The following is a 25,800-nucleotide window of genomic DNA, read 5'->3' on the forward strand; positions in this document are numbered from 1 at the left end:
TCATCCAGACTCAACTCCCAAATTCTTTGTGGCCACGCCCTTCAGCCCCCTCCTCCCGTAGACGTCAGCTGTTGACTACACAGTGGGGGTTGATGGGGGAAGGGAAGCTCTGGTCCTTGTTCTGTGCAGCTTTATCTACTAGACTTGGAAAAAAGGGACAGGGGAAAAAGTTCCCAGAGCTCTGCTAGTACTTTGCAAGTCTTTATGGATTCAGGAAGCTCCAGGTAACAAGTCCCTGGCATGGACTAAGGAGGAGGGAGCCAAAACAGGGGACGTGCCTGTCAGGGAGCTTGAGGCAGAGCTGAGACTCACGCTCCTGCCTCAAAGCCTTCCCTGACTTCTCACTGCCCTTGGCAAAAACCTGAGGCCTCACTGAGCCGCGGGACCTGGCGCGCCTGCGCCTGCTCCTCACCCGCCACCTCCTGCCCTCCCTGCACTGCGGACACAGGGGTCTTCTTCTCGGCCTGGGCCCCACCTGGGACACCTAGGTCGCCTACACGGCATTCGGTCTCAGTGAGAGAGGGCTTCCCAACACTACCCCCCACTGCCACGGTAGATTGCATGGCTGAGCGTTACCCACGGCCTGACCCCAGGGACCATCAGCGGGTGAGCTGCAGGAAGGCAGGGGCCCGGCGCGTCCTCCGCTGGCTCCCAGCACCCGAGTATCAGCCGGGACCGAGCAGGTGCTCACTGAACCTGTGTGGGATGGGTGGGGCGAGCAGAGCCCCTGTTTCCCGGGTCAGTGTGGGCGCCACCGCTTCACAGTATTGTGATGCCTGCGAGGTCTCCCTCTCACGCACTCCCCTTTACTTGGGGGGGAGGGGCAGGTGCTGGTTTCCTTCCCCACCCACTTATTCCCTTATGGAAATTCCTGCCTTTCCTTTTCCAGTTGGTCCCATGATGAGAATCCCAGATCCGTGAGCTCCCAGATAAAGCTGGTGGGAAACAGACTCTCTTGGGCCCCAGCAGGCCCTTCCTGGTCATGTGGTCAGTGAGGGCCAGAGAAGAAGGGAGGCCAAGCAGGCCTGCTCAGCAGACCCCTACTCACTCACGCCCCGTGCGGCCCAGGCGCCGGCCCCTGACGGCCACCGGTGAACTAACTGCCTTATGTAGAGAAGCGTGTTCACTGGGCACATAAAGTGAATTTGTGTCAAAGGACACGTTTTCACGCCCTTCTTTCAGGTAACAGCGATGGGACCCTCTGACAGTGCTTGATGATCACCAAAGCCTGATGGGAAACAGGCAGCAAGCAGGGAGCTCTCACATAGAGAACAGTGAGATCTTTCAGGGAGTGAGGTTCCCGCCATTCCCGCACGTGTCACCTGATCCCACTTTTCTGCCCTACTAGGTTTCTCCTACCCTACTGAGATTCGTGGTCTTGGGGCTCATGAAATTCCTTCACGCTGTTAACTAAACACTCTCCCAGTTGATTCTCACAACAGGGCAGAGGTAAAGCCATTTTTCTGATGGGGAAGCTGAAGTTCAGAAAGGGGAAGTAACTTGCCTAAAGTCACACAGCAAGTTAAAGAGGGGCCGGATCAGAACCCTGAGACTTCTATCTCCTAATTGAAGCAACAATGGAGAGCGCGGATTGGGAGTCACAAGCCTGAATTTTCTGTACTATTGGCAGGGGACCTTGAACAAGTCCCTCTACTTCTCTGGGTCTCCGTTCCCTCATATTCCAACACTGATCAGCTTTGGAGACCATGGTCAGTCAGCTTGGAGTCTGGGACACACAGTCAGCCTGCAATGTCCCAAGCATGGTGGGAAAGCCTGCGGAGGTGGCTAGCACCACGGGATGGAGCGTCATGGTGATGCGTGTGTGCGCCAGTGTTATGGAGGCCATCTGGGAGATCCGCTAGTTCTTTGCGATGCTACCCAAAGCGTGGTCCATGGATCAGCAGCATCAGCCTCCCCAGAGCTTGTTAAATTCTACAGAATCTCATGCTGAGTCCCTAAACTCCTGAATCAGAATCTGCATTTTAACAGATCCCCAGGTGAATCATATGCACAGTTTGGAAAGCAAAAATTTTTAAATCACGAGTCAAGTCGCAGCATGTGACCTTGGGTTTGACACCTAAATCCTTCGAGCCCCAGTTGTCCCCGTCTGTAGAGATGATGTGTACACACCGCATGGGACCGCTGTGAGTGTTATGTAAGATCACGCGTGTCCACAGCTTAGCCCAGAGCCTGGCAGGTAACAGCTGCCCAAACTGCCAGTTTCTTTCCTTCCTTCAAGGCCAGAGGGAAGAAGGCCTCTGTTTCCATTCCAAACCCTGCCTGTACATCTGGGAGGCGAGGAAAAGACCCCCATGGGGCAGCAACAGATGGGGACAGGGTGGGAGCAGAGGGAAAGGAGAAGAGAGGAAATAAAGAAGCAAAACAAAAACAAGCAACAGAGACTATCTGAATCCCCAGGAGGCAGGCGATATGTGAAACCCAGAGACGTGGCCTAAACCAGGGCTATCAAGCACTACCAGAAGCCAGTGGGTTGGGAGGGATGGAGGAGCGAGCAAGAGCCAGGGGGCTGTGTTCCTTCAGGTCACACAGGACAATGTCTTTCCTGCCCAGCTCTGAACCAGTTCTATGGCCGGGGCAGACGCGATGCCGACGGTCACTAAAGCAACAGACAGAAGCCGAGGGCTTGGGCCCTGAGAACACCAATGTAGGAGGACATCAGTCAACCCAGAAGAGCTAGACATGGGGGACTGAGCCATGTGATCTTAGCCGAGTGATTTAACCTCTTTGGGCCTCAGTAAAATGGGGATCATAACAGCCCCACCCATCACCTCAAGGTTCTAATGAGGATTTAATGAGAAGGGCTTTGCATAGTATCTGGTGCTGGCAAGTGCTCAAAAGACATTGGCCATTCGTGAGATTATTACATGGAAGTCTTCATGCAACTGCTGGAACAGCTGCAGCTTCTCTGGGCCACTGCAGCTTCCTCACTGCCTAATCACAGGGTAAACTCTTCAAGCTCTCATTGACTCAGTGCACATCACAATCAACTTGCATCTTAAAGGCAGCCCCAGCCTCCTGCTTCTACTCCAGCCCCCTCCAGGCTGCTGGGCAGAGCAGCCACGGCTATCTATCCTCCCAAGATGTTGATAGACCGGCCCCAGATTTCTCCCAGACAAGGACCAAACCCTCCCTCAAGCCTGTAAGGTCCTGCGTGATCTGACTCCTGCCTAGCTGTCCGGTATCATTGCCCAGTATTAATGCACCACCTCCCCATCCCAACTTTGGGTCCCACTGGCCTTCTTCCCACCCCTGGCACTTGCCAGCATCTCTCCCCATAGGACCTTTGCATGTGCCGTTCCCTCTGCCTGGGACACCATCCCCATACAGAGGTCCATTTTGCCTAGTTATCACATATCCATCCTTCACTCTACATCCTGGGGGAAGCTTTCCTTCAGCCCCGGAGACCAGATGAGGAGTCCTACTTCACCAGCTCGCAGCCTCCTGGAGGTTTGAGCCTTCTAGAGCATATCACAATTGGTAATTAAATATTTATTTGCATGAGCATTTGATTAACGCTCACCACTGTATCCTCAGCACCTGGCATATAGTAAGTGCTTAATAAACACTTGGGGAATGAATGAATGACCCCATTCTCTGGCAACCACCTCACCCCCCATGTCCTTGAAGGTCCCACCTTCCCCCTCACTCGGTTCCCCTAGGCCTTTCCTCTCCACGCAGGGGGGAAAAACCCCAAGTGCTGCCTGATCCTCAACTTACATCCATGACCGGCAGGCCCAGTGCCAAAGATCCAAACGTTTCTAGATCTGATTTTCTTGAAAGCAGAGTTGGGCCTTGGCCAGGGGTGGCGTGCGTCGCCAGCCTCAGCAGCAAACGCTGATGAAGCTGTCTGGACAGACTGAGCTGAGATGAGGAAATGCCAAGATTTAAAAGCATCCGGGACCCATTTATTTATTGTTGTTCTTGCACTTCCAGGCTATTTTAAGCTTCGGATCGATCTGTTGGCCCTCCTCTCTCCAAATATCGCTCCAGAAACACCCAACATGCACCTGGCTCTACCTGTCAGGGCTCAGGGCCCCATCTTCCCCATCTGCCCCAGGACAGTGACAGCAGCTAAAACGGGGGGGCTGGTCTCATATACCGACTGCCTCTGTGAGTGGTAAGTGCTTTCACTGAAAGTACCCAACAGTCCCCAAGGGAGAAATTATTAACTCCGTTTGAAAGACGGGACAATTAAAACTCAGAGAGGTGAAGAAACCGGCCCAGGGTCACACCGCTGGAAAGTGTGAGGATGGGGATTCAACCCCAAATCTTTCAGATTTGAAGGTCAGGCCTCGCTCCTAACCACCCAGCAGCACTGCTTCCCCCATTCCCTGCCAAAGCTCCTCTTACATACTGTGGGTTTTCTCATCTGGGTCATGGCCTTCCAGCTACCTGCAAGGATCACACCACCGCTCCAAGCCGCCCGCCCTGTGTACATTCCTACGGGAAGATCACCAAGCTGGGCTGGTAAGAAAAAAGGGGAAGTTAATGTTATATGATCCTGTTTGTATTTTTTTTTAAATGTATAAATGGGTAGTTTAGATGTTGAAAGATTATTGCTAAAAGGCCACATAAGAAAGTATTAAGAGTGTGAGAATGAATAAGGAATTGGTTGGAGACAGTGGGAAGTCAGACAACACTTCCTTTCTCTTTTATGTTTCCTTACTCATTGAGTGTTTTTTTTTAATCCTCACCCAAGAGCTTTTTTTTTTTTCATTGCTTTTAGAGCGAGAGGAAGGGAGAGAGAAAAACATCGATGTGCGAAAGAAGCATCAATTAATTGCCTTCCGCCTGTGCCCGGACCAGGGATTGTATGCACCCACCCCAGGATCAAACTCTCAACCTAAGCCTGTGCCCTGACCAGGAATCAAACCTGCAACCTTTCAGTTAGTTACAGAAGGATGCTCCAACCACCTGAGCCGCACCAGTCAGGGCACTCTTTGAAGGTTTCATTTTTATTTAGTCATGCACATGCTTCAGTTCACCACAAAGCCCAGTTCATATGCCGCCTCCCCCGTGGAGCCTGCCCTGATTGTCCCAGCTTGTCCCTCCTCTCAATTCCTATCACATTCTGCCTGCATCTCTCTGGGCACATAGTCCACTGAACCTGTGTCCTCAATGTGCATGTTAACAGGGGGACCCCCAGCCAGGCAGGAGCCCCAGGGCCTGGGTCAGTGCCTCAGGCCTCTGGGCTCTCCCCACACTAAGCCTGGGTCTCTGGCGGGGTAGGGGCGTGGACAGCCCTGGTGAATGAATAAGTATTTTGCTTTCTATCTTAGTCCATGGCCTTCTGAAGCAAAGGAAGTTGGAAACTCTAAAATGGAGCTTGGGGGTGGGGAGAAGAAGAGGAAAGCAGAGAATCAGAGGGTAAATTCAGCTCCTGGAAGCCTGCCCGGCACTAGTCCCTGGGAAATGATTCAAGCACCACTTATGCCAGCAGACAGTCCATTTGGGCCCCGAGGTCACCTAATCTTGTCATGGTCCTGCTTATTAAATATTGAGGCGCGTGAAATAAAGCCGCCACTCTGGTGCTAGGGCTCTGAGGAAGGGACAGAGACAGGGATGAGAGGTGAGAGACTGCTCCCTCTTCCCCAGTCCTGACTGACTGCTCACCTAGGAAGCGTTGGGCTATGACTGGACCCCAGGTTGGACTTGGCTCTTGGCCTTGGCAGGAACTTGGTGATGGTCCCATCCCACGTCCCAGGCAGCAAGGGGCGTCGCTGCCCTCCGCAGCAGCCGGCCCCTGCCCGAGGACCTCTGAGAATGTGGTAACACTTGGCCCAGGATAATCACTCTCCGGTGCAAAGCCCCTCTTTTGTGCTACGTATTTTACAGACACCTCTTGCATACTGTGTAACGACCAGATAAAGGCAGGGAGACACAGTGGCCAGGCCATTTTACAGAGGGGAGAAACTGAGTGCCAGGGGTGGTCGGTAATGCCTGAGATCATGCAGCTAAGTTTGCGACACTGGAACTAGACCAAGGCTGCAGCCAGGAAAGAGCCTCCACTAGAATTCCATTGGCTGAAGCTACATGACGACAGGCAAGGCACCTGATGGCCCAAAGCCTCAGTTTTCTCATTTACTCAGTGGGCTGCCTGCCAACAAAGCGGCATGAGAATCAACTGAGTTGAATCTCACTTCTCTGTCTTTGAACACATACCGTCTAAGGACACATTGCAGGGCTGAGAAATAGTCACACGCACAGGACAGACATGGTGCCTCTTCTCAGACCCCCGTTTCCCTCCCAAGATTCAATGCCATAAAAAATTAAATATTTTTCAGGAGTAAGAAAAACTGCCTTCTATTATTAAAGAAAAACCAAGGGTATGCTAGGGACTAGAATGCACAAGCTGTATTAATTTTTCAGATAAAATAGGAATGGTTTCTGTGCTATAGATTCTGCTTAAACTGGTTGTAGGTTTCGCTGATGGGGCTACTATGGTGGCAGGGACGGGACTGTTAAGAACATCAAGTTTGAAATCAGGAAGATTTGCAATAACGTGAGCTCAGTCACTCAACTAGCTGTGTGGCCCCGGCCATGACACTCAACCTCTCTGAGCCTTAGCATCTGTGAAGTAGGAATAAGATCATACTTTTCAGGCAGGAGTCCTTAGCCTTTTTTGAGCCATTAGTCCCCCTGGCAATCTGGGAAGCACATAAACATCTTCTCAGAATGTTTTTAAATGCATAAAATAAAACAGGATTATAAAGGAAACCAATAATATCAAAATACACTCATGAAATATTAAAAAGAGTAAATTTATGGTACAGTAACATAATGCGCTTCCTTATTACTGTATAAATAATATCTAGCAGCAAGTGCAATAATCACCCGTAATTTCAAAGTAGCGATGAGCATAACTATTTCTAGACGCCTGAAATAACTGTAATGTGATATGACAATGTCTGTGATTTCCATCAGTGACCAAAAAAAAAAAAAAAAAAAAAAATCACAGGTACCAGTAATACTTTTACGGTTTGTCACCTACATTCACAATGAAAGAAAATTCTAAATTTAAATTCCCCTTACAGCTTAGTGAAAATAAAACATGTACTATTTTTTTCCATCCAAGTTTACAGACCCGTTAAATTCTATCCTATCCCTGGGGTTCGCTGATGGGCATGAGGTTAGGAAGCTCAGTTGTAAAGCATGTTACACAGGCTTGGCGTGCTCTGTAAAGGCTCTGTTGGGCTAGCTGCTTCAAGCTATGCTGGCCTCTGCTCCCGGGCACAATAGCACCCAAGGTTCCACCTGCATGCCATTGGAAGTCCTCTGGGGGAATGGTTGGAGCAGCCTTGAGCCCTTCGGGGGCTCTGGGGAGGAGGTGGGTCACCCCAGACTGTTGGACGAGTCGGGGAGGCCCTCAGAGCTAATCCAGAAGCTTAGAGCTGGAGGAGGGCTAAGCCCCAGTTAGATACGTACTCAAGCTGTCTCAGCTCAAAACAAGCTGTGTCCAGCCATGCGTTAGCTGTGTCCTCGGCTATTCCTACAAAAGGGCCCTTTCAAATCCTGCCTCTCTCTTTGACACCTCCCCTTGGGTGGTCTATTGGCATCTGAAGTTTATACCCAAATGGAATTCTATTTCCACCCAAGGCAGTTTCTCCTTCAGTCCTCTCTCCGTCAGTAAATAGCACACCCCTCACCCAGCTGCTCAGAAGTGAAACTTAGGATTCCTCTTTCCCTCACCTTCACATTCAATCCATCAGCCAGTCCTGTCCACTCCAAAGTACTCGTCTCTCCATCTCTGCTGTCACTACTAGCTCCTGCTATCACTGTTTCTTGCCTAGATTCTTGCAATGCTGCCTAACGGGTCCCCCACTTCCATGCCTGCCCATCTCTCGCCCAAAGCTGGTCTCTCCTAAAATAGCCAAAATCATCTTTAAAACATGGAAATCAGACCATGTCACCCCACTCTCTATAAAACTCTTCAAAGACTCTCCAATTGCACTTAGAATGAAGTCCAAATATCCGTGGCTTTTACGGTTCTACCTTGCCAGTATCCTCTCCAGCCACTTTCTAGCATTCTTTACATCAGTGCTTAAAAGCTGGTCACTGCCCCGGGGCCATTGCACAAGCATTTTTACCTGCCTGGCTTCTTCTAACACTTAGACCAAATGTCACCTCTTCAGAGACCTTCCATGACCACTCACTGTAAAGTGGCCGCCCGCCCCTACTCTCTGACATGCTCCCGATCACAGGGCTGAGTCTTATTTTCTTCTCCACCCACGTCACTGAAATAATCTTGCTCACTTTTTTCATGTATCTTATCTGCCCACCCCCACTCGCATGGACACCCCTAATTGCTGGGAACCAGTCTGTCTTCTTTCCTGCTATATGTTGGAAATAAAAATCACTCTTCAGATTTTAGTGAGTGAGCTTATTTTGCGTGGGAAAATGGACGGAGCCCTTGCCGTGCACTGTCATTTAATCTTTGCAGCTGCTGTTATTTCCATTTTACAGAGAGAGGAAGAAACTGAGGAGGCCCAGTGAGGATCCTCAGCTGGCCGAGGTCTGTCTGATGCTGAAGGCAGGTCCTTAATCTCTGCATTATGCTGCTCAAAAAAAAAAAAAAAAATCCCTCCAAAAATCATCCACAAAAAGAAGACAAGGGAAGGCTGATTCTACAGAAAGATGCAGCACGACAGGGCTGAAGTGATGGTGTCCCAGACCTCATGATGCTGAGACCTCACCCCATGCAGAAGCCCTTCCCCCCTGGACCGCTCTGCCTAGAGCATCGGCCGACAGGGGCGTGACACCCACACCTGGACTCACCTCTGCCTGCGGCACCCTGAAAACTCCCCCAGCTCCTTTCTCCCCAACTGCTTTTTCCAGGTTTCCAATCTCCAGATCAGGTTTCCTTGGGGAAATTCCCTAGTCAACTCTGAGACAGACAGAGGCGGAAGAGACGATCCTCGAACTGCAGGCAAGAAAAGACCTTGACAACCATTTAGTCCCACCTCCTCCTTATCCTTTAACCAAAGGATAGCTGTAGGTACTTCCCAGGGGATCTTCCCTCTGTATCTCCATTTTACAGATACAGAAACTTGAGGCTCAAAGAGGTGCACTAACTTCCCTTGGAGACACCCAGATAAATTAAGTCATCGAGCTGGGGTGGAACCCGTGAAATCTGACTCCCCAAGCCGTGACCTTTAACCCCCATGCTAGAATAAAAACAAAACTCTTTTTGTATCAGAGCCTTTTTGAAGGAGGCGCAGGTGCCAGAATTACAGAACAGAATGGAAAGGGCCCTTAGGACAGGTTTGAACTCTCTGATTTACCATGGTGGGAAACTGAGGCTCAGGGCAGAGTCCAATTGACCCTCTGACTGCATCGATCTGCTTCTGATGACTGCCCTGTGGCCCTGGACACAAGGCAGGGTGTACAGGTGGCACGCTAGGAGGTGGGAGGCACCGAGACCCTGCAAAGGACCCACTCCAGGACGGTGCAGCCCTAGTGCCTGCATTCCAATCTGGTTACGGCAGGAAGGGCAGGTGCTCCGCAGACAATGCTCCATCCACAGCGGGTGGGAGGCAGCTGTTGTGCGGGAGCTTGCCTTAAAAAGAGCTCCCTGTTTCCATTTTAGCCCTGTTGCTATGGGATGGGCCTGGCTGGGACAGCAGCCTCCTTATATAGGGCAAAGCGGGAACCCTTGCCCCCTTCTTCTAAAGCAAAGGCAATGGACACAGAAAAGACAAAATAAGCAACTGCCCTTTAGAGGCAAACATATTTCTTTGCTGTTTTCCTGCTTGGAGAACTGTGTGTGTGTGTGTGCGCGCGCGCGTGCGTGCGTGTACAGCAGGCGTGTGCCATAAAACAGCAAATCAGAACAAAGTGCTCTGGCCTGGGTTTGAGGCCAAGAGCTGCCACCACATGCTCCCAAGCAAAGTCCCCTTGCCCCCTCAGACCTCCGTTTCCCCTTTTGGATATGCGAGAGTCAAACTAGATGCTGTCTAACATCCTTCTTGGCCTTAACGTTTGCTAATTCTATGAAATTTAGATGTTCCGAATCCTTTCCCACTCATTAAAGCACCAACACATGAGAGACAACGCCATTGGCCAGTCTGCCTGCAAGTCCTTCCCCAAGAGGCTTTGTACCTCCTGGTCTTGCTCTAACCCAGGTTGAATTTTAACCCTTCCTTGATAATTCAAAGCATCAGGGGTTGGCAAACTTTTTTTGTAAAGAGCCGTACAGTAAATATTTTAGGGCTGCAAGCCATAAAGTGAGTTCTCTGGCAGCCATGTAAACGGTAGCCACAGATAATACAGAAATAAATGGGCGTGGCTGGGTTCCAATAAACCTTTATTTACAAAAACAGGCAGCTGATTGAATGTGGTCCTCAGGGCCTTAGTTGCTGATCCCCAGGACCATTATCCTAACAACCACCCCCCTCAAAGTGGTCCTTTGCGCTGACCCAGTACTGCCCCTCCCCTGGGGACCCTGGGGTCTTCAGAGCTGCTCGTCTCTGCCCTTCAGTCATCATCTCTTTGGCAGCTGGCTTCTTGATTTGCACATCTTCCTGCTGTGAGCCCGCTGTCTGCAAGAAGTTCCACTTCTCTCTGCTTAGGGGCCATTGCTCATCTGGTCGACCACATATCCAAGCTGAGGCTCTGTCAAGTTTAGTCTAAACCAAGGATCAGCAGGCTCTGGGAGAGAATCCTTTGGAGAACAACAAAGAGTGCCTGGTCTCCGTGATAATGATTTTGGCTTCCACAGGTTCTGCACTAGAATCCAGGAGGCAGAGGCCACTGGCAGGGATGCATCTGAAGGCATGAGGAAGCCGGGCTGCAGGCTGTCCTGCCCACAAAGGTTTGTTGCACGGATGCCAAGTGAAGCAGGCGTGTGAGGGCATTCTTATGAACAAGGGGCTACTTATGCTATTATTAATAGTGCACTGGGATTTTCAGAAGACAGAAGATGCTCTGATGAACGAACTTCCTCCAGTCTTCCCCTGGGACTTGTTGCTATAACCACTTCTCCCTTCTGACAGGAAAACATCTCTTATGAGTCAGGGGCTCCTCCTAGCAGGCACAAACCACTCTCCAGCCCAAGAAGACCTTCCCTGCTGCCTCCACCCTGCTCTCCACCCAGTTCTCTGCCCTCCACCCAGTTCTCAGGAAGACGGTGAGGGAAGAACAGGCAGCAGCTGCTCCCACAGCCTGTCCCGGGAGAGATCCACAAGAGCAGCCACCATGAGGGAGGGAGGACACGCCCACCAGCAAACCCCGTGGAGGCCTGGGCTCCACCTTGCGTCTGAGTACATGAAGAAGCTGAGGGTGCCCGTCCCAACGCTGTGGTCATTGTCCTTTTATCTGTACATTTCTGAAGGTCTTCAAGGAGAAGACACAGGAACTTCTTCCATGGGGCCCCAGGGGCAGATCCAAGACGCCAATGCACAGAAGTCATACTTTTTCCACACAAGGAAGAATGTTCCAGTGAAGGTGGTGATGTCCTCCTCTTTGCTGAGATATACACAGGGTGGAGTAAAAGCAGGTTTACAGTTGTGAGTACGCGAAAAACGGAGTTCATTTTTGTATTATTTATTATTGTATTATTTCCCATACAAACAATTGTAAACCTACTTTTGCCCCACCCTATACAGAGGCCGGCAGCATGAACTACAAAAGTGGCTCAGACACCCAAGAATGCACGTCACTTTAACTAATCAATATGACTGCGTATCAAGTCTGTGCTCTTCTGTTTCTTATCCTTCATCAGTATATTCTTCAATCCTCATGACAATCTTCAAGGCAGAAATGAAATTTGTCCCCCTTTACAGAGGGGAAAACTCAGGCTTGAGAAGGCTGTAAGAAGAGGGGAAAGGAGTACAGCCCGGGTAAGACCGCAGCTGCCCAGCAGCAGCGTCTCTGCAAAATCCTGACACTCAGAAATCGAACCCCGTCACCCGCCACGGGATACATTCACTCGGCGGGGGTTCTTTCTTTCACCCCTCCTGCCTCTGGGGAGCTGCTGACATGAGGAATACCGGGGTGGGACTCCACACCTTAGATGCCCCAAGAAGGAAGGCTTCCACCCCTCACCCCACAGGTCAGAAGTCTCCCCCCACCCCAAACCAGGCAAAGCCCTGCTGGCTCCAGAAGTCTCCATGCTAATTTCCATTTTACAGCTTGGATCCTGCCCCACCCCCCCGCAATGTTCCCACTTCAGCACCTTTGTACACACATACCTTCCATCCCTCGGCCCCTTCCCTGCCTTCCCTGCCAGGTGACTTTGTTCTCTGCACCAATCTTCAAGGCCCTGCCCTTCCAAGTCCCACCCGAGGGCACTCTGTGGCCTGCTTTCACCCCTCCCTGGCTTGAGCATCACTTCCCAGTGTTGGCGGGGGCTTGAAACCCAAGGCCAGGGGGTTGAGGTATGACTTCGGGTCACCTGCAGGACCCTGGGGCCAGCAGATGCTCATTCATCCCATATTTGTTGAATGAGTGAAACTTTTATAGATGTATCCTTTTATTTTTAAACAGAAAAACTACAAGGCACGGGGACACAGGCCCTCGCTCGTTCTCTTAATGGGTAAAAGGGGGAAAGGGGACTGCTGGGCGCCAGTCCAATCTGAGCAGCTCTCCTTGTCTCCCTAAGCCATTGGGTCTCTGGGTAAGATTCTGTCCACAGAGGGAAGAAAAGCATTCCTGCAGTGAAAACAGAGCAAAAACAAAACAAAATTCCCTTCCGGCTCCAATATTCTCTAATTGCCACCCATTCTGCAGATGCTGACTTTTGCTCTAAAAGACTAGCCTCTCCACACAGAATCATGGCACCAAAGGAGACCTTGCACTTTGGTGGGCTCCCTGCCCCAATCTGGAGCAGACACACTCCGCAGCTCCTCGCACACCTCCAGGGAGTGGGGGGTCCCGTGAGGAAGCAGACGGCCATTTTCAAAACCCTTAAGGAGGAGCTCTGGGCATCTTGCAGGGTCTTTTGGCTGCCCCAAGAGTTGGGGGGTAGGTGGCTCAGAGAAGGGAGCCAAGGAGAAACCTCATAGAATCAAAGGATAGTCCTCTTTTTGTTTTTTTATTGAGGTATAATTGACATATAACATTATATTGGTTTCAGGTATACAACATAATGACCCAATATTTGTATATATTGCAAAATGATCACTACAGGAAGTATAGTTAACATCTGTTACGGGAGGAGACAAAGGGTGGGAGCCAAGTCAGGATCCCAGGTTTTGGCACCATTTGTGTTCCAGGAGAAGCCGGGTTCTTCCTGTTGAATCAGTAAAGAATTACAGATCAGCCAGCCTATTAGAGTGCAAGCAGAGTTCACCGGTGACACGTTCTCATGGAGGAGGACAAGCCTAGCTGAGTTGGGGAGAAAGGCAGAGGTTAAGGGCAGGGCAAGGTAAGGGCCGCAAGAACCCCAGGTCCTTTGTGCTGAGCACTTACAGAGCTGGCAGGGTTGGGGTAAAGAAGTTACATATTGATTGACGGGGAAAGGTGGTCAGCCAGCTTTCCCGGGGGTCGGGGGGGGGGGCCATGACTACCCAAATTTAGGTGTGTGTTGGGGGTCCATTAGTCCGAATCCTTAGCTTGCTCCAGCCTCCATTTGTTCATCTTGTAGGAAAACATACACATGATAGGAGACATACATACAGTTAACTAAAGTTGGGACAGTCACGCAAAGTTATTAATGGGCTCTTCCTGTAAGCATTAGGGGCTCCTTCCTAAAACATGGTGACCAGAGGCAGGCACTTAACCAAAGTTGTTTTATGGGCTTCTTCTTTGGGCACTGCAGACTCTCTCCTCTTCCCTCTTCCAAGTCTTGGGGTGAATACACAGTTTCAAGGCTTTCTTCCCCAGATAGTGGAAAAGATGCAGAGAATTTCATCTTCCCTCCAGGCTTCCCTCCTCCCGGCCGGCCGTGGTTCACTATCGACCCTACCTAAGTGCTAAGAGGCGCCTCCCCGTAACCAGGGCGCTAGATGCTGGCCAGCAGCAGCAGCGCAGTCTCAGGGTCCTTCCTCTGCCACTTCCTGCCTCACATCCATCACCACACAGTTATAAATTCTTTTCTTACGATGAGGACTTTTAAGATCTACTCTCTTAGCAACTTTCAAATATGCAATACAGTATTTTTTAACAAAAGTCACCGTGCACTACATCTCAGGACTTATTTATTTTATAACTGGAAGTTTGTAGCTTTTGAGGTTAAGAGACTCAGCATTTCTCCAGGTTTGGGTTCCGGACTCCCTGCTGCACAATCTCCTAGGGAAGTTTGTAGAAATGAAGTTTTCTGGGCTCTACCCCAGAAGCCCGGAAGCCATCTCTAGAGGAGACCCAGGAATCTGCATTTTAAAGAAGCTCCCAAGAGATGAAACAACCGTTACTGTTCACAGTCCAGACTCCTGCTCCAGGCCAGGAATCTGTATATTTCACATACCCCTTCTGGAACACCAGGTTCCATTTCACAGTGGAGTCACTGAGACTCACTCCCAACAGAAGGGATGCACCCAGGGTGACCGACAGGAAAGCAAATCACCAATGAGCTTTGTCATTCATGTCTCCGCTTCTTTCATCAGGTCCAAAAACAAAGGTCCTTGTACACTGTCAAGAAGCCTCATCCTAGAATTGGAATCTCTTCCAATTGTGCTCCTTTTATTATAATTGTTTTAAGCCTCCAAGGCCCTCAGGAACAGGCTGCAGAGCAGCTCACTCTGGATTTGGCTGGTTCAGGGCTGCTGCAGCTTGGACAGGGAGGGTGGCTGCCTACCGAGCTGCCTGCAGCGGGGAGAGCAGGCAGAGGCACGCAGGGGTGAGGGCAGAGGCACACCCCAGAGGAGAGGGATTACGAGCCCCAAGTCTGGGAGGCTGGGTTGAGGGGCTGGTAGGTTCCACCTGGTGGGGAGGGAATCTGCTCAGAGCAGACCAGGGCCTCGTAACAGATGACGCTGCAAAAGTCCCCGGTCCTTTGCCCAGTCCTGAGAAGGGAAGCCCATGCCCGCCATTTCAGGTCCCTTTAACCTCTGCACCCTCAACCCCACCCACACCACCCATACTGAGTACTTAATTTGTTACTAAGCACATCCCTTATATTATCCCATTGACTCCCCACACAGTAATCCTACACAGTAGGCGCGATTATCTGCTCTATTTACAGATGAGGACATGAACTCTCAGAGAGGTTAGGTAACTTGCGCGAGGTCACACAGCTAGGAAGTGGTAGAGCCAGGAGGCGAACACAGGAAGCCTGACTGGGGACTGGGGCAGGCTCTTAAGTTTACCCTGCTTCCCCTCTCTTACCTTCCACAAGGCTTTAGAAAGATGTCATTGAGCCCTAAATGACACATAGATCTGCAGAACAATTTCACCCCCATGGGTATTAATGAGGGAGTGAATCAGTGAGGTATTTCCTGAGCAAGAAAGGAGTTAGAGATGCTGCTTCAGGTAATCTCTTTCAGGTGCATAGCACCCTACAGTTTACAGTGAGAAGCGGCACAAGGAAGAGTTCACAGCAGTGACCCCTCCAGAACCAGGTTGCCTGGGTTTGAACCCTGTGCCCTTAGCTATGCGATCCTGGGCATGTCTGCACCTAAGTATCATTCTCTATAAAATGAGGATGACAATAGTAACCACTTTATAAGGTGGTTTTGAGAATTTAATGAGGATATAAGTAAATCACTTAGAACAGTGCCTGACATAAAAAGTGTCATTCAAGTCCTTGCTGTTATTGTATGTATGACAAAGTGATTTCACATTTATTATTCCCATTTGATCCTCATAATAACCCTACTTGGCTCAGACAGCGATTATTTGTCCCAATTTACGGATGAGAAAAGTGAACTACAACAGGGAAAATAATGTCCAGAAGGACACACAGTAAGCAATGGAAGTCTGGGTTCTCAAGTCACTTCCCAGATAAGGCCCCACTTTGCATTTGTTTCTCTTTTGAGTCCCAAAATTGCTCCCATTTGTTCTGCTGGAGAAAGAAAAAGTTTGCCTGTTATGTGACAAACATGCCATCACTCTCACTGTTTTTGCCCATGGCAGACACTGCTAATCAATCACAGGTCTCTTTCCTCCTGAGCCAGTCTTGCCTGGGACTCTCCAACACAAGATTCTTGACGGTCGTTACCAGTTGATCACAGATGATAGATGATCGAACCTAACCCTCCCATTGCATAAACAGAATCTTCTATCCAAGTTCAGATTATTCCCAGACCTAGTTATGAGTGGGAGACAGAGGTGCCTAGAGCTCGGTCACATCACTACACGTGTCAGCCTCCCTGCAGATCCTTCTCCTAGCTTCGCTGTGGACAGGATATGATCACGGCGGCCTCCATCCCTCCCTAGAGCCACAAAACTGCTCAACACAGACGGCTTGCTTAGAGCTGGCCCCACAGCCCCGCCTTCATGGCTGGCCATTGTGTCAGCCCCTGGGGGAAGCAGATGTTCTTAGCCTTCAACATCAGCAGGTCTCTCTGTGGCTATGGGCGCTGGTGAAAGGTGCCGTAGGTAACTAGTTACTAATCATGTTTTAAAAACTCCGACCTGGAGAAGGATTTGGCTTTTAAGTAAAGGGGCACAAGGGGGTTGGAATCCCTCCACCATCTCTCTGGAGAGCAATGCCTTCTCATTCTAGATCTCATGGCTCAGTGATGCTGAACACGCATTTCCCAGATGCCACGACGGGCTCAGAGTGGAACATGTGCCCCCATTCCCGGCAAGGAGACTCAGCCCCAGGCTGTCAGCTGGTGCTTCGGGAAAAGATGTGCTATCCTATTGCAGTTGCTAAGCTGAGCCTTGTGGCCCTTTTTTTCCACTGACTGGGAAGAACCTGTGTGGAAATGGAACCCCCACAAAGCAAAGCACACTGGAGAGATGGAGCTTTTGGATCCAATAAATTCCCCTTTGGGGGGTGCAGGGGGTTTCGGGGGCATGACTTTGAGAAAGCTCTCTTTCACTTATAACCATAAGAATCCTGGCAGTCAAACACTCACATTCTGACACGTGTGGGAAATAAATCCAGCAGGCACGTGGCCCTGCCGCTTCTCCTATCTATGCCACAGCGGGTAACTCGGGGAGTGAGCCTGTGTTCTCTAAACACACGTGTTGGGATAGAATTTAAAAAGTTTAAAACTCATTGAGCATAACACTGTGGGGGTTTTTTCTTTCTGATGTCTTTTTTCTACTCTAGGCGCCTGATAAAATGGGTAAGGTTTGAGCCAAGGGAACAGGGGTTTGTGCTCTGCTTCTGAGGCCTGAGAGGATTCTGTTTCTGTTGGCAGCAGAAGACCTTTATCCACTCATTTGTTCATTCATTGCTGTATTCATCTTACTGGCATTTACTGCTGTTGGACGGCCTTCACTCCAACCTTCTGGATTCTTCTCCACCTTTCCTACCACCTAAGACGTGCCTCCTGACCATCTCAATTTCTGGTTTCTGCAGAGTCGGCAGCACGCGCGCAGCTGGGGTTAGACACAGGCCACCCCTGTGGCAGGGCGTCTGTGAAAGCATCTGCGCAGATACGCCTGCCTCTGGATCCTGGCTCCTGCCCCTGGATTACCTTCCCCCCAAGAACAGATGTCGGGCTCAGGCCTCAGGCCGCCTTCACTCTGAGTCAAGCCTGGCCCAGGCCTTCGGGCAGCCAGCCTCAGAGATGTGGCAGAGGGTCAGCGAACGATTCCATTCTCTGGCCTCTCTTAGTCCCAGCCTGGGCCGGGGGGGCCACCAGCCCCCGACAGTTACAATTCCAAGCCCCAGCAAGCTCCACAGACACACCTGGACCACTGGTGTGACGCTGCCAAGTTGAAGGCTAGATCAAATGCACAGCAGCTCTTTATAAATACTTGACCCTAAAATATACAGGGAGAAAATAATTTCTTAAGGATAAAGATTTATGAGTGATGGAACTGCCACGTTCCATCATCAGATTGCAAGCAGTGGAGGAGAGAGCCCCCATTTACTGGGTGGTTACTAAGCATCAGGCCCTGTGCCGTATCCTTTGAGACACGGTAAATTGTTACTCCACGTCTCCTTCCCAGAGGAAGGAACCAAGGTGCAGAGATGCTCAAGATCACCTGGCCAACAAACAATGAAAGCCAGTAGTAAAACCTGGGCCTGTCTAGCTGCAAAGTCCGTGCTGTTAGCCTCTTTGCCTTTTTCTATTTTACCTTTAGAGCTAAAAGCGCCCTCAGACAAGGCCATGTGGTCCCATCCCTTGTTGTAGAGGCTGGACTGGCCTCAAAGGGAGAGGCCTGCCCGACCCCGGGTTTCTGCAGCCCTGGGGAGGCTTCTCTCCACGCCCCCGAACCCCGACTGTCAGTCACGGAGAGCTTCTGCCACTGAGAGTACGGTCACACCTCAGTTCTTGGACGTCCTGGTTCTCAAACAATTTGGTTCTGGACCAAGTTGTTCATGGGAAAAATGTCTCAGATTGTCTAACAAAACTTCGGGTCTCAATTCTTGACTCAACAATCCTTTCACGGCTAAACCTGCGTATGATCAGTCATGTGTCTCTAAGGTAACAAACAAAGGAGATTAGGCTTTCAAACAAATCACTTCTCAGTTTTCTGGAATGAACTAAGTTCGAGAACCTCCTCTCTTTAAACAGTTTCCTCTTCCCCAAACCATTATTTCGGTGCTAGGCAACTACCTAGCAATGACAGAAGGATGGGGTCCCCACCGTCCGGTCAGGTGGGGCAGGCCCAGACCAGTGCCCAGGTGATCAGAACACGAGAAGGAAATGCGAGACGCTCCACTGGCTGGAGTGAGGGTCAGGGAACCTGGGAGCGATGAGGGGGAAGTGTGTGGGGCCAGATCCTAAGTGGTTTCTAGGCCATAGTGGGGGACACGTTAGCCTTTGCACTAAGATCACGGGGCTCTACTGAGGGGGATTCTGCAGGACAATCATGTGACAAATCCGCACTCTGGCTGCCATGGGAAGATGGGGACAAAATCGCAGCAGGAGCTCCTATTAGAAGGCTGTCTCAAAGGCCTGTGTGACAGAGTGGCCTCTGAATGGAAAGGGAGGACAATGAAGAGAAGCGCGTAGACCAGGCGTATTGTGATTGCTATTCTGGGGTTGGATGGAAAAGACTTGGTGATGGCCAGGCCATGGGAGGTACAGAAGGAGGAGAAATTAAGGAGGGTTCCCTGCTTCAGGGCTGCGGCAACCTGGGTGGAAGAGGCAAGGGGAACAGGGCTGGGGTGCAGGAGAAATGCAACAAGGAGCTCTTCCCTGGCCCTGCTGAGTGTGGGGCCCCTGGGAGCAGGTGAGCAGTGCAGTCAGCCTCAGGCAGGCCAGTCGGGCAGGCTCCCACGCCCACCCTGCCCAGGCCGGGCCCGGCCCCTGCATGTGGGCGTGCGCACGGGCAGGGGTGGAAGTACGGCTGCTGCCACGCTCCTAACTCGTGTAACACCGCAGAGCACTTTCAGACACTCTCTGATCTGCTCTTCTGGTCCTCAAAGCATCCTGCTGAGTTTTCCCCATTTCAGATGAGAAACCTAAAACCCAAGAGATGAGTTCCCCAAGGTCACAACTCCAGCCCCGATTTGCTGTCTTCCGGGCCCCACAGTCATAATCAATGTCACTGATCCCCTTCCCTGACTGATACTCTTTTTATGAGAAACTGTACAGCCTGAACTGACTTTTCAGTAGAGCAAAATGGGGCAGATGTGCTGATTGGTTGAGACAAGTTCCCTAATCCCGTTGGTGGCTGCAAGTCTCAGTGAAGATTAACTCATTGGCTGCTGGGGTGCTGAGTGTGGCAGGAGGGGGAGAGATGTGCCCCAAGGGTGAGAAAGGCTCGAGTGGGCCAATGGGCTCTTTCATCCTCTCTTATTCCAGTATGACACTGATACCCAGGCCCAGGAGTTCCGGTGCCCATTCCAGAACCTCTGCCCTAAGCATCCTGGCCTTCCGTCTACCCTGTGAGCTCTGAACCAGCGGCCTTCACACAAGCCCTTTCTTCTCTTCCTTCTCTTCCTCTTCTCCGTCCCCTCCCTCTGTCCCAGCAGGCACTTGGCGGCACCCCAGAGGCCCGCTGGGAGTCAGGAGGGAATGTTGAGCATCTGGCCAGAGCCCAGGCCAGCCCTGCGGGTTCACATTAGGGCACCTGCTAATGTGCAGGACCCTGGGGCCAACCGCCCTGTGATTGGCTGGCAAGACCTGGCACCCAGCCACCCCAGCACCCAGGGCCCCGTGGCCCCAAATCCCAGCTATAAATAGATGAGAACCTGTCAGCCCCCTTGCCCATACCCAGCCTCCCCATCCTCTGAGCTAAGAATGAAAGGGCGCCTTGAAATGGTGCAGAGGCCCGGCACCAGCTCCACTGCCCTGGACCCAAACCTTCTCCCAACTTCAGGCGAAATGTCCATCTTCTAGAAATCCAGGGATCTGTCAGAGCCCAGGCTCCACTCAGCCCACATCTTGCTTCTCTCCCCAATAACTATCCTGGTGTAGCAGCTGCTTCCAGCCCTCAGATATCTGAGTCATTTGGATCGCACTTAAAATGCTACTACCAACAAGATATTCATTAGGAACTCAATGGCCACTCCTGGGGGGTGGTTGAGGGTGGAGGTTGGTCTTGGCAGAAAAAAATTTTAGAACTTCTTTACAGCTTTGAGGATATTAGACCCCTTACCTTGCACAAAGGGAATAAGCCGTACCCAAGGTGACACATTCGCTGACTGGCAGAGCAGGCATCAGACTCGCAGGTCAGTGCTCAGGCAGCTCAAGCCGATCACAAGCCCTACGCCCCGCCCAGCACCACTGAGGTTTTTGCTTCTGCCGTGCCGATGGCCTGGAGTGCCCTTCTTGCTTCTCTCTCCTTCTCTTAATCTCACCCCGCATTGATTTAGCCCACTGCCACCTCCACCAAGAAGCTGTCCTGACCCCGCCTCCCCACTAACACATACGCTTCCCTTATCAATGCATTAGTCAGTCATTTGCTAGGGGCTCACCAAAAACAGTATTAATAATTATTTTCCTTTATTTAGGAGTCTATCTCTTAGGTCAATCCTAAAAGTTAGTAGTAGCTGTCATCATGCGGGTGAGAAATGTGAGGCCATGACCAAAATCAGCAGGAAAGAGAGCATTGATTGATTAGTGATGTCTGCCCTGGCCGGGGAAGATGTTACCCCTCATGCCAGGTTCTGCTTTCCCCGCTTTAGGATTTACCCTTCACTCCGCTTCCCCAAAAGACTAAATTCCTTATGACAGAAGCTCCGCTATATATAGATCAGTCAGCTTCAGCTGTGAGAAGCGGGATTCTCCACTCCCTGCCCACCACCCAAATGTCAGCGTGGTGGCACGCAGGCCGTGCAGAGGGGAAGAAATGATCGTCACCCCTTGCTCGCATCTGGGGCTGCACCGTGCACAGGACTCTATAGCCAGCAGCTCAGCTAATCTGGACAGGGAGGCTGGGGGACAGGCAGGGAGTCACTCTCCTTCCCGCATGAGGAAGCTGAGGCACGCAGAGGTTGTGACCGCGCCGTGTCATGCTGCAGGAGTTGGCAAGTTCAGACCTGCACCCAGGTGACAGGATGGCAGCCGTCCAGGACTGGCAGGAATCATCCAGTCCACTGCCCCAAAGGACAGCCAACCCGCCAGGTGACCGTCCCACCTGCCCTCCCATACCTCCCACGACAGGAAACTCCCAGTCATCCAATACAGGCCGGTTCATTCCACCCGCGTGCAGTTCTGGCTATTCGGGAAGCTCCTTCTTAGCCTAAGCCAGGCCCTCTCCCCAGGACCTCCGCTGGCCAGTGCCACCCCTCCAGCATGTTGAGTATTTGCAGGCAGCTCTCATGCCCTCCCAAATCTTGTTTCCTCTAAGTTGCACACTTCTACAGCATCTGCTGTTTGGAAGAACACCTGGTTTGGAGTCATCTTGTTTGTCCATCCCTTTCTCTGAGAGCACATCCGCTTGCCCACTCTGGTGACAGAACCATCTCGTCCCTCATTCTAGGCCCCAGACTTCTATGAATACAGCCAAATGTTCAGAACTATCAATAACTGTTTGGCATTTAACCGTATTTCACACTACACGTCCCTTTCCCCAGGTACCCCTCATCTGCCAGGGATCTACAAACTAGAATAAACTAGAATAAGAGTGTCAGAGCAAGAGAGGCCATGGAGACCCCTGTCTCAGGTTCAGTGTTGAGACGGTCAAGAGCCAGACCAGAACCTTATATCCTGCCCCCAGCCTTGGACTCTACCTACCAAACACTAGGTAATGTTTGACCATGAAATCCTGCACCCAGTTCAAGGTCAGGCGAGCCAACTTGGGTCACACTGAGGACTGCTGACAGGTCAGGATGAGAATCTGAACCCTGCAGGCCTGGGGCCAGGCCTGGGGCCACACTTGGCTCCCGCTGGTCTCCACACAGGGCTCATCCTGTGTGAGAACTCGTGCTTGGGGCTTTGCCCTCCTCGGTGTGTAGGCTGGTGATGTTCCAACCTCACGTGGCTCTCCGCTCCCCGTCTCCTGCACACCCCCAAACTCTGCAGCGCGAACAGGCTCTCCACCCGCGGGCCTGGGAGGGTGCAGCAGGTCCCCCCACCCCCCACCCCCCACCCCACCCAGGATGAAGGCCCTCTCACCCAGATCTCTTTTTGGCTTTGGGGAAAGGGAAACTCACGAGCTGCCACCCAGGGGGTGGTAGGAAGATCCAATGAATGGAGGGAGCTCCCACGTGGAGGGGCTGGAGGCAGGGCTCCATCTTTACCAGATATCACAGAGCGGGGAGCCAGCTGCCCTGGGGCGGAGGAACCAGGACAGGGCGCCACAGGGGCCTCGTGGTGCATGCCCTGCCTGGTGCCTCGCCCCTCACCCCACTGTGTCTCCCTCCCCTTCACGCCTGCGTTCCTACCACACCAGCCTCCTCTTGGGATCCCTCCCCCTCTTTCAAAAGCTCTTTCTTGCCAGAAGGTCCCAAAAATCAATTCTGGAACAAGCCTCCCCTGATGGCTCGGCCCTTCATTTTTTTCCTCCTTCTGCACCCCTCATTGTCCCAGAGCTTGTCACCATTTTGTCTCCTTGTCTCTGTGTCTCTAGAGAGATTCATGGGTACAGTGGCCTATCAGTCTTTCCACAGAAGTGTGTTTTCAGTGTTCCATGTACAGTAGATGCTCAATAAAAACCCAAAGGCATGGATGCTGCACAGTGCCTGAGGTGGTCCAGCAACACTTTGGGGGAAAGGGCACCAACACTTGACCCTGAGGGCAGAAGATGCAGCCCCTCCCCCGGATTCCCAGATGCAGGAGCGCCTGCTGTTTTCCAGCTACTCCTACGATGCACCAGGCACTAGCATTCACGGCACAGAATTCTAACCACCCTCACTGTGAGGGGGAGCCTCAAGGGCAGAGAGGCTTAGTGATGTGCACCCGTGATGTGCGGCACGCAGATGCGGAGGCGGGCCCTCATCTGGACTTTGTCTAGTAGCTACCGGAAATCTAGGGGAGACCCCAGGGAGGGCGGGCTGACATGAGCCCTTCGATCTGTTTCTTTCAAAGACTGGGTCTCATTGGGAATAACAGCTTTCCAGGGCACCTTCTCTGTCAAAGGCTGGTCTGTAGGTAATCTTTTCGTCAGACCCTGACACTTGGGCACAGGTCTTCTCTCCCTGGGAGGTGTTTCTAGAACCTTCCGGATACTCTTGTTTCATAAAATCCTAGACACTGAGTGACGGTTCTGAGATCCTGAAGTTAGTCACACTTCCCTTCCTTCAAACAAGGAAACTGGGGACACAAGTGTCAGGTCTTGCCTGAGATGCCCAAGCCACCTCCAGGCAGTTACAGATCCAAGATGCCTGGTGGGAAGCAGGGATGAGCTGAATTCACTCTGTCAGGTCCCACGAGGCTGAGCCAGGGCCGAGGGTGGGAGCTGAGACTGTAACTCATGTACCCTAAGGAAGCGCTTGGGACGGCCAGAGCTGCCCAAAGATGGTCACAGGCAGCCCTGCGAGGTAGTGAGGGCTCTGTGACTGGGCGTGTGCAAACATGAGCTGCCTGGTAGGCTGGGAGGGGCTGCGAGCGCTAGGTGGTGGGCGGTCGCCAGGAGAGAGCCTTGAAAGTCCCCTGGAGCCAGAGAGCCAGAGAGCCAGAGAGCCTGCTCTCTGCCTCTTCTCACTCACTGCCCCCGGGGTCGCTCTGGCCGCTGGAGGTCTAGGCGCAGTCAGGAAGCCTCACAGGCCCCTTCCCCTCCCGCCTGCCAAGCTGCAGGCTGCGGGTAAGAGATAGGCCACAGTTTTCTTGTCAGAAGCATGGGCCTCCCCACCACGCTTAGTTCGGGGAGCTGCCTCCCTCATGCCTTAAGCACAAGGCATCTGCTGAGACCCAGTTGATGCTGCTCCATGGGTGTGACCAGCCAGATGTGCGCTGTGTGTGTGTGTGTGTATGTGTGTGTGTGTGTGTGTGTGCACGCGCACGCGTGCTTTAAGGAGAGCGTTTTAAACCCCTACATGCAAGTGCTCCCCCCTGGGAAGAGGATGGGGCGGTGCAGCCCTTGTGGGGAGAGAGGACCAAAGAAGGCAAGAAGTTAGGACGGAGCCGGCGGGGGCAGGCCATAGGCAGTTTCCTGAGGAGACCCAGGCTGTAAAAGGAGTGAAGAGGCCTCCGTGACTGTGATCCATGAAGGACGAGGCAGACACTTAACTCTTCCCTCTCAGCGTGGGACAGGAGCAGAATTTCCCAACACATTCCTGGGCTCAGGGCCAGCGAACGCCTGCCCCCTCCCAGCATCGGCACAGTCGGGCCAGGCTTTGCTCCTGCGCAGGGCTGGCAATGACCCAGGGGTGGTGGGCTTCAGGAAGGAGGTGGGAGAGTACGGGGGTGGGGGACACGGTCCTGGGGACAGTGAGAACGGCCTCGGATCCTGGCTGTGCCAACCTCGCAACATTGGCACGTGCTTGGGAATTTCTCCCAGAACAGAAGTTTCCACATCTGTAAAGTGGGCAGACTGCGTGTGTGTGTGTGTGTGTGTGTGTGTGTGTGTGTGTGTGTGTGTGTTTCAGATGATTGAGAAAATTACTCTAAAGCCCTGGCACATACAAAGTGCTTGACAAACAGTAGATGAAACATCCACAGAACTGCCTGGGCGATAATGACAACAACAAAAATGGATGCAGACTGAGTTCTAGCCTCGGCCTTGCTGCTTAATTAAGATAGGTCCCGGTCCCCTTTCTGAGCCTCGGGCGCTGCATCTGCATAATGGAAACAATAATCTTCCTCTTGTGATCCAAAAAGTGCAGCAGACCAGGGAACAGTTGATCCTGTTGCAGGAGAGCTGGGCAGAGCATGGGGTCAGGACTCAAGGCAGGAGCTGGGCAGGCAGGAGCACGAAGGTGCATGCATGTGTGCGCACGCTCGTGCAGAATACCAGCAGCCCGGGACGACCTCACCCTGTCTGCTGCCAAAGGGAAAAGGTTACTGGGCTATTTCTATCCTCATCTGAGAACCACACACAGTTCTGGTTCAAACCTGCCCGAAGCCTCAGAGCCAGCGAGTGGCAGAGCAGGGATATAAACTCCCGTCTAACTGCACAAGTCCCTCTGCCCCTCCTCAGTGCCAGCCTCTCAGTGGGTCACTCCCAGGGCTCCTGGGTGAATTCACTGCAGCCTGCCTATGGCTGGCACCATGCCTCACCTCACACAGGCTCTCAGGATCCCTGGTCTGCAGGTGCCAGCCAGGATGGTTGCACTGTCGGGGGGCATTTGGGAGGTCCAGGTTGCCACACTGATTTGATTTGGGGGCCTGGGATGCTCTATGCCCTGAATACATGCGCAGTCCCACACAATGAAAAGCTGTCCAGCCTGAA

The 25,800-nt window shown here is 51.9% G+C and overlaps 1 protein-coding gene across 1 annotated transcript in view; it reads right to left on the reverse strand.

The window, feature by feature from the left end:
* PPARGC1B (PPARG coactivator 1 beta) overlaps window positions 1–25,800 on the reverse strand; it is a 105,880-nt gene that overhangs the window by 45,815 nt on the left and 34,265 nt on the right. The window lies entirely within an intron of this gene.

This window comes from Pteronotus mesoamericanus, unplaced genomic scaffold (genome assembly GCF_021234165.1).
Source record: "Pteronotus mesoamericanus isolate MK-2021 breed Mesoamerican mustached bat unplaced genomic scaffold, CSHL_Meso_final contig_2, whole genome shotgun sequence".
Classification (NCBI taxonomy): domain Eukaryota; kingdom Metazoa; phylum Chordata; class Mammalia; order Chiroptera; family Mormoopidae; genus Pteronotus; species Pteronotus mesoamericanus.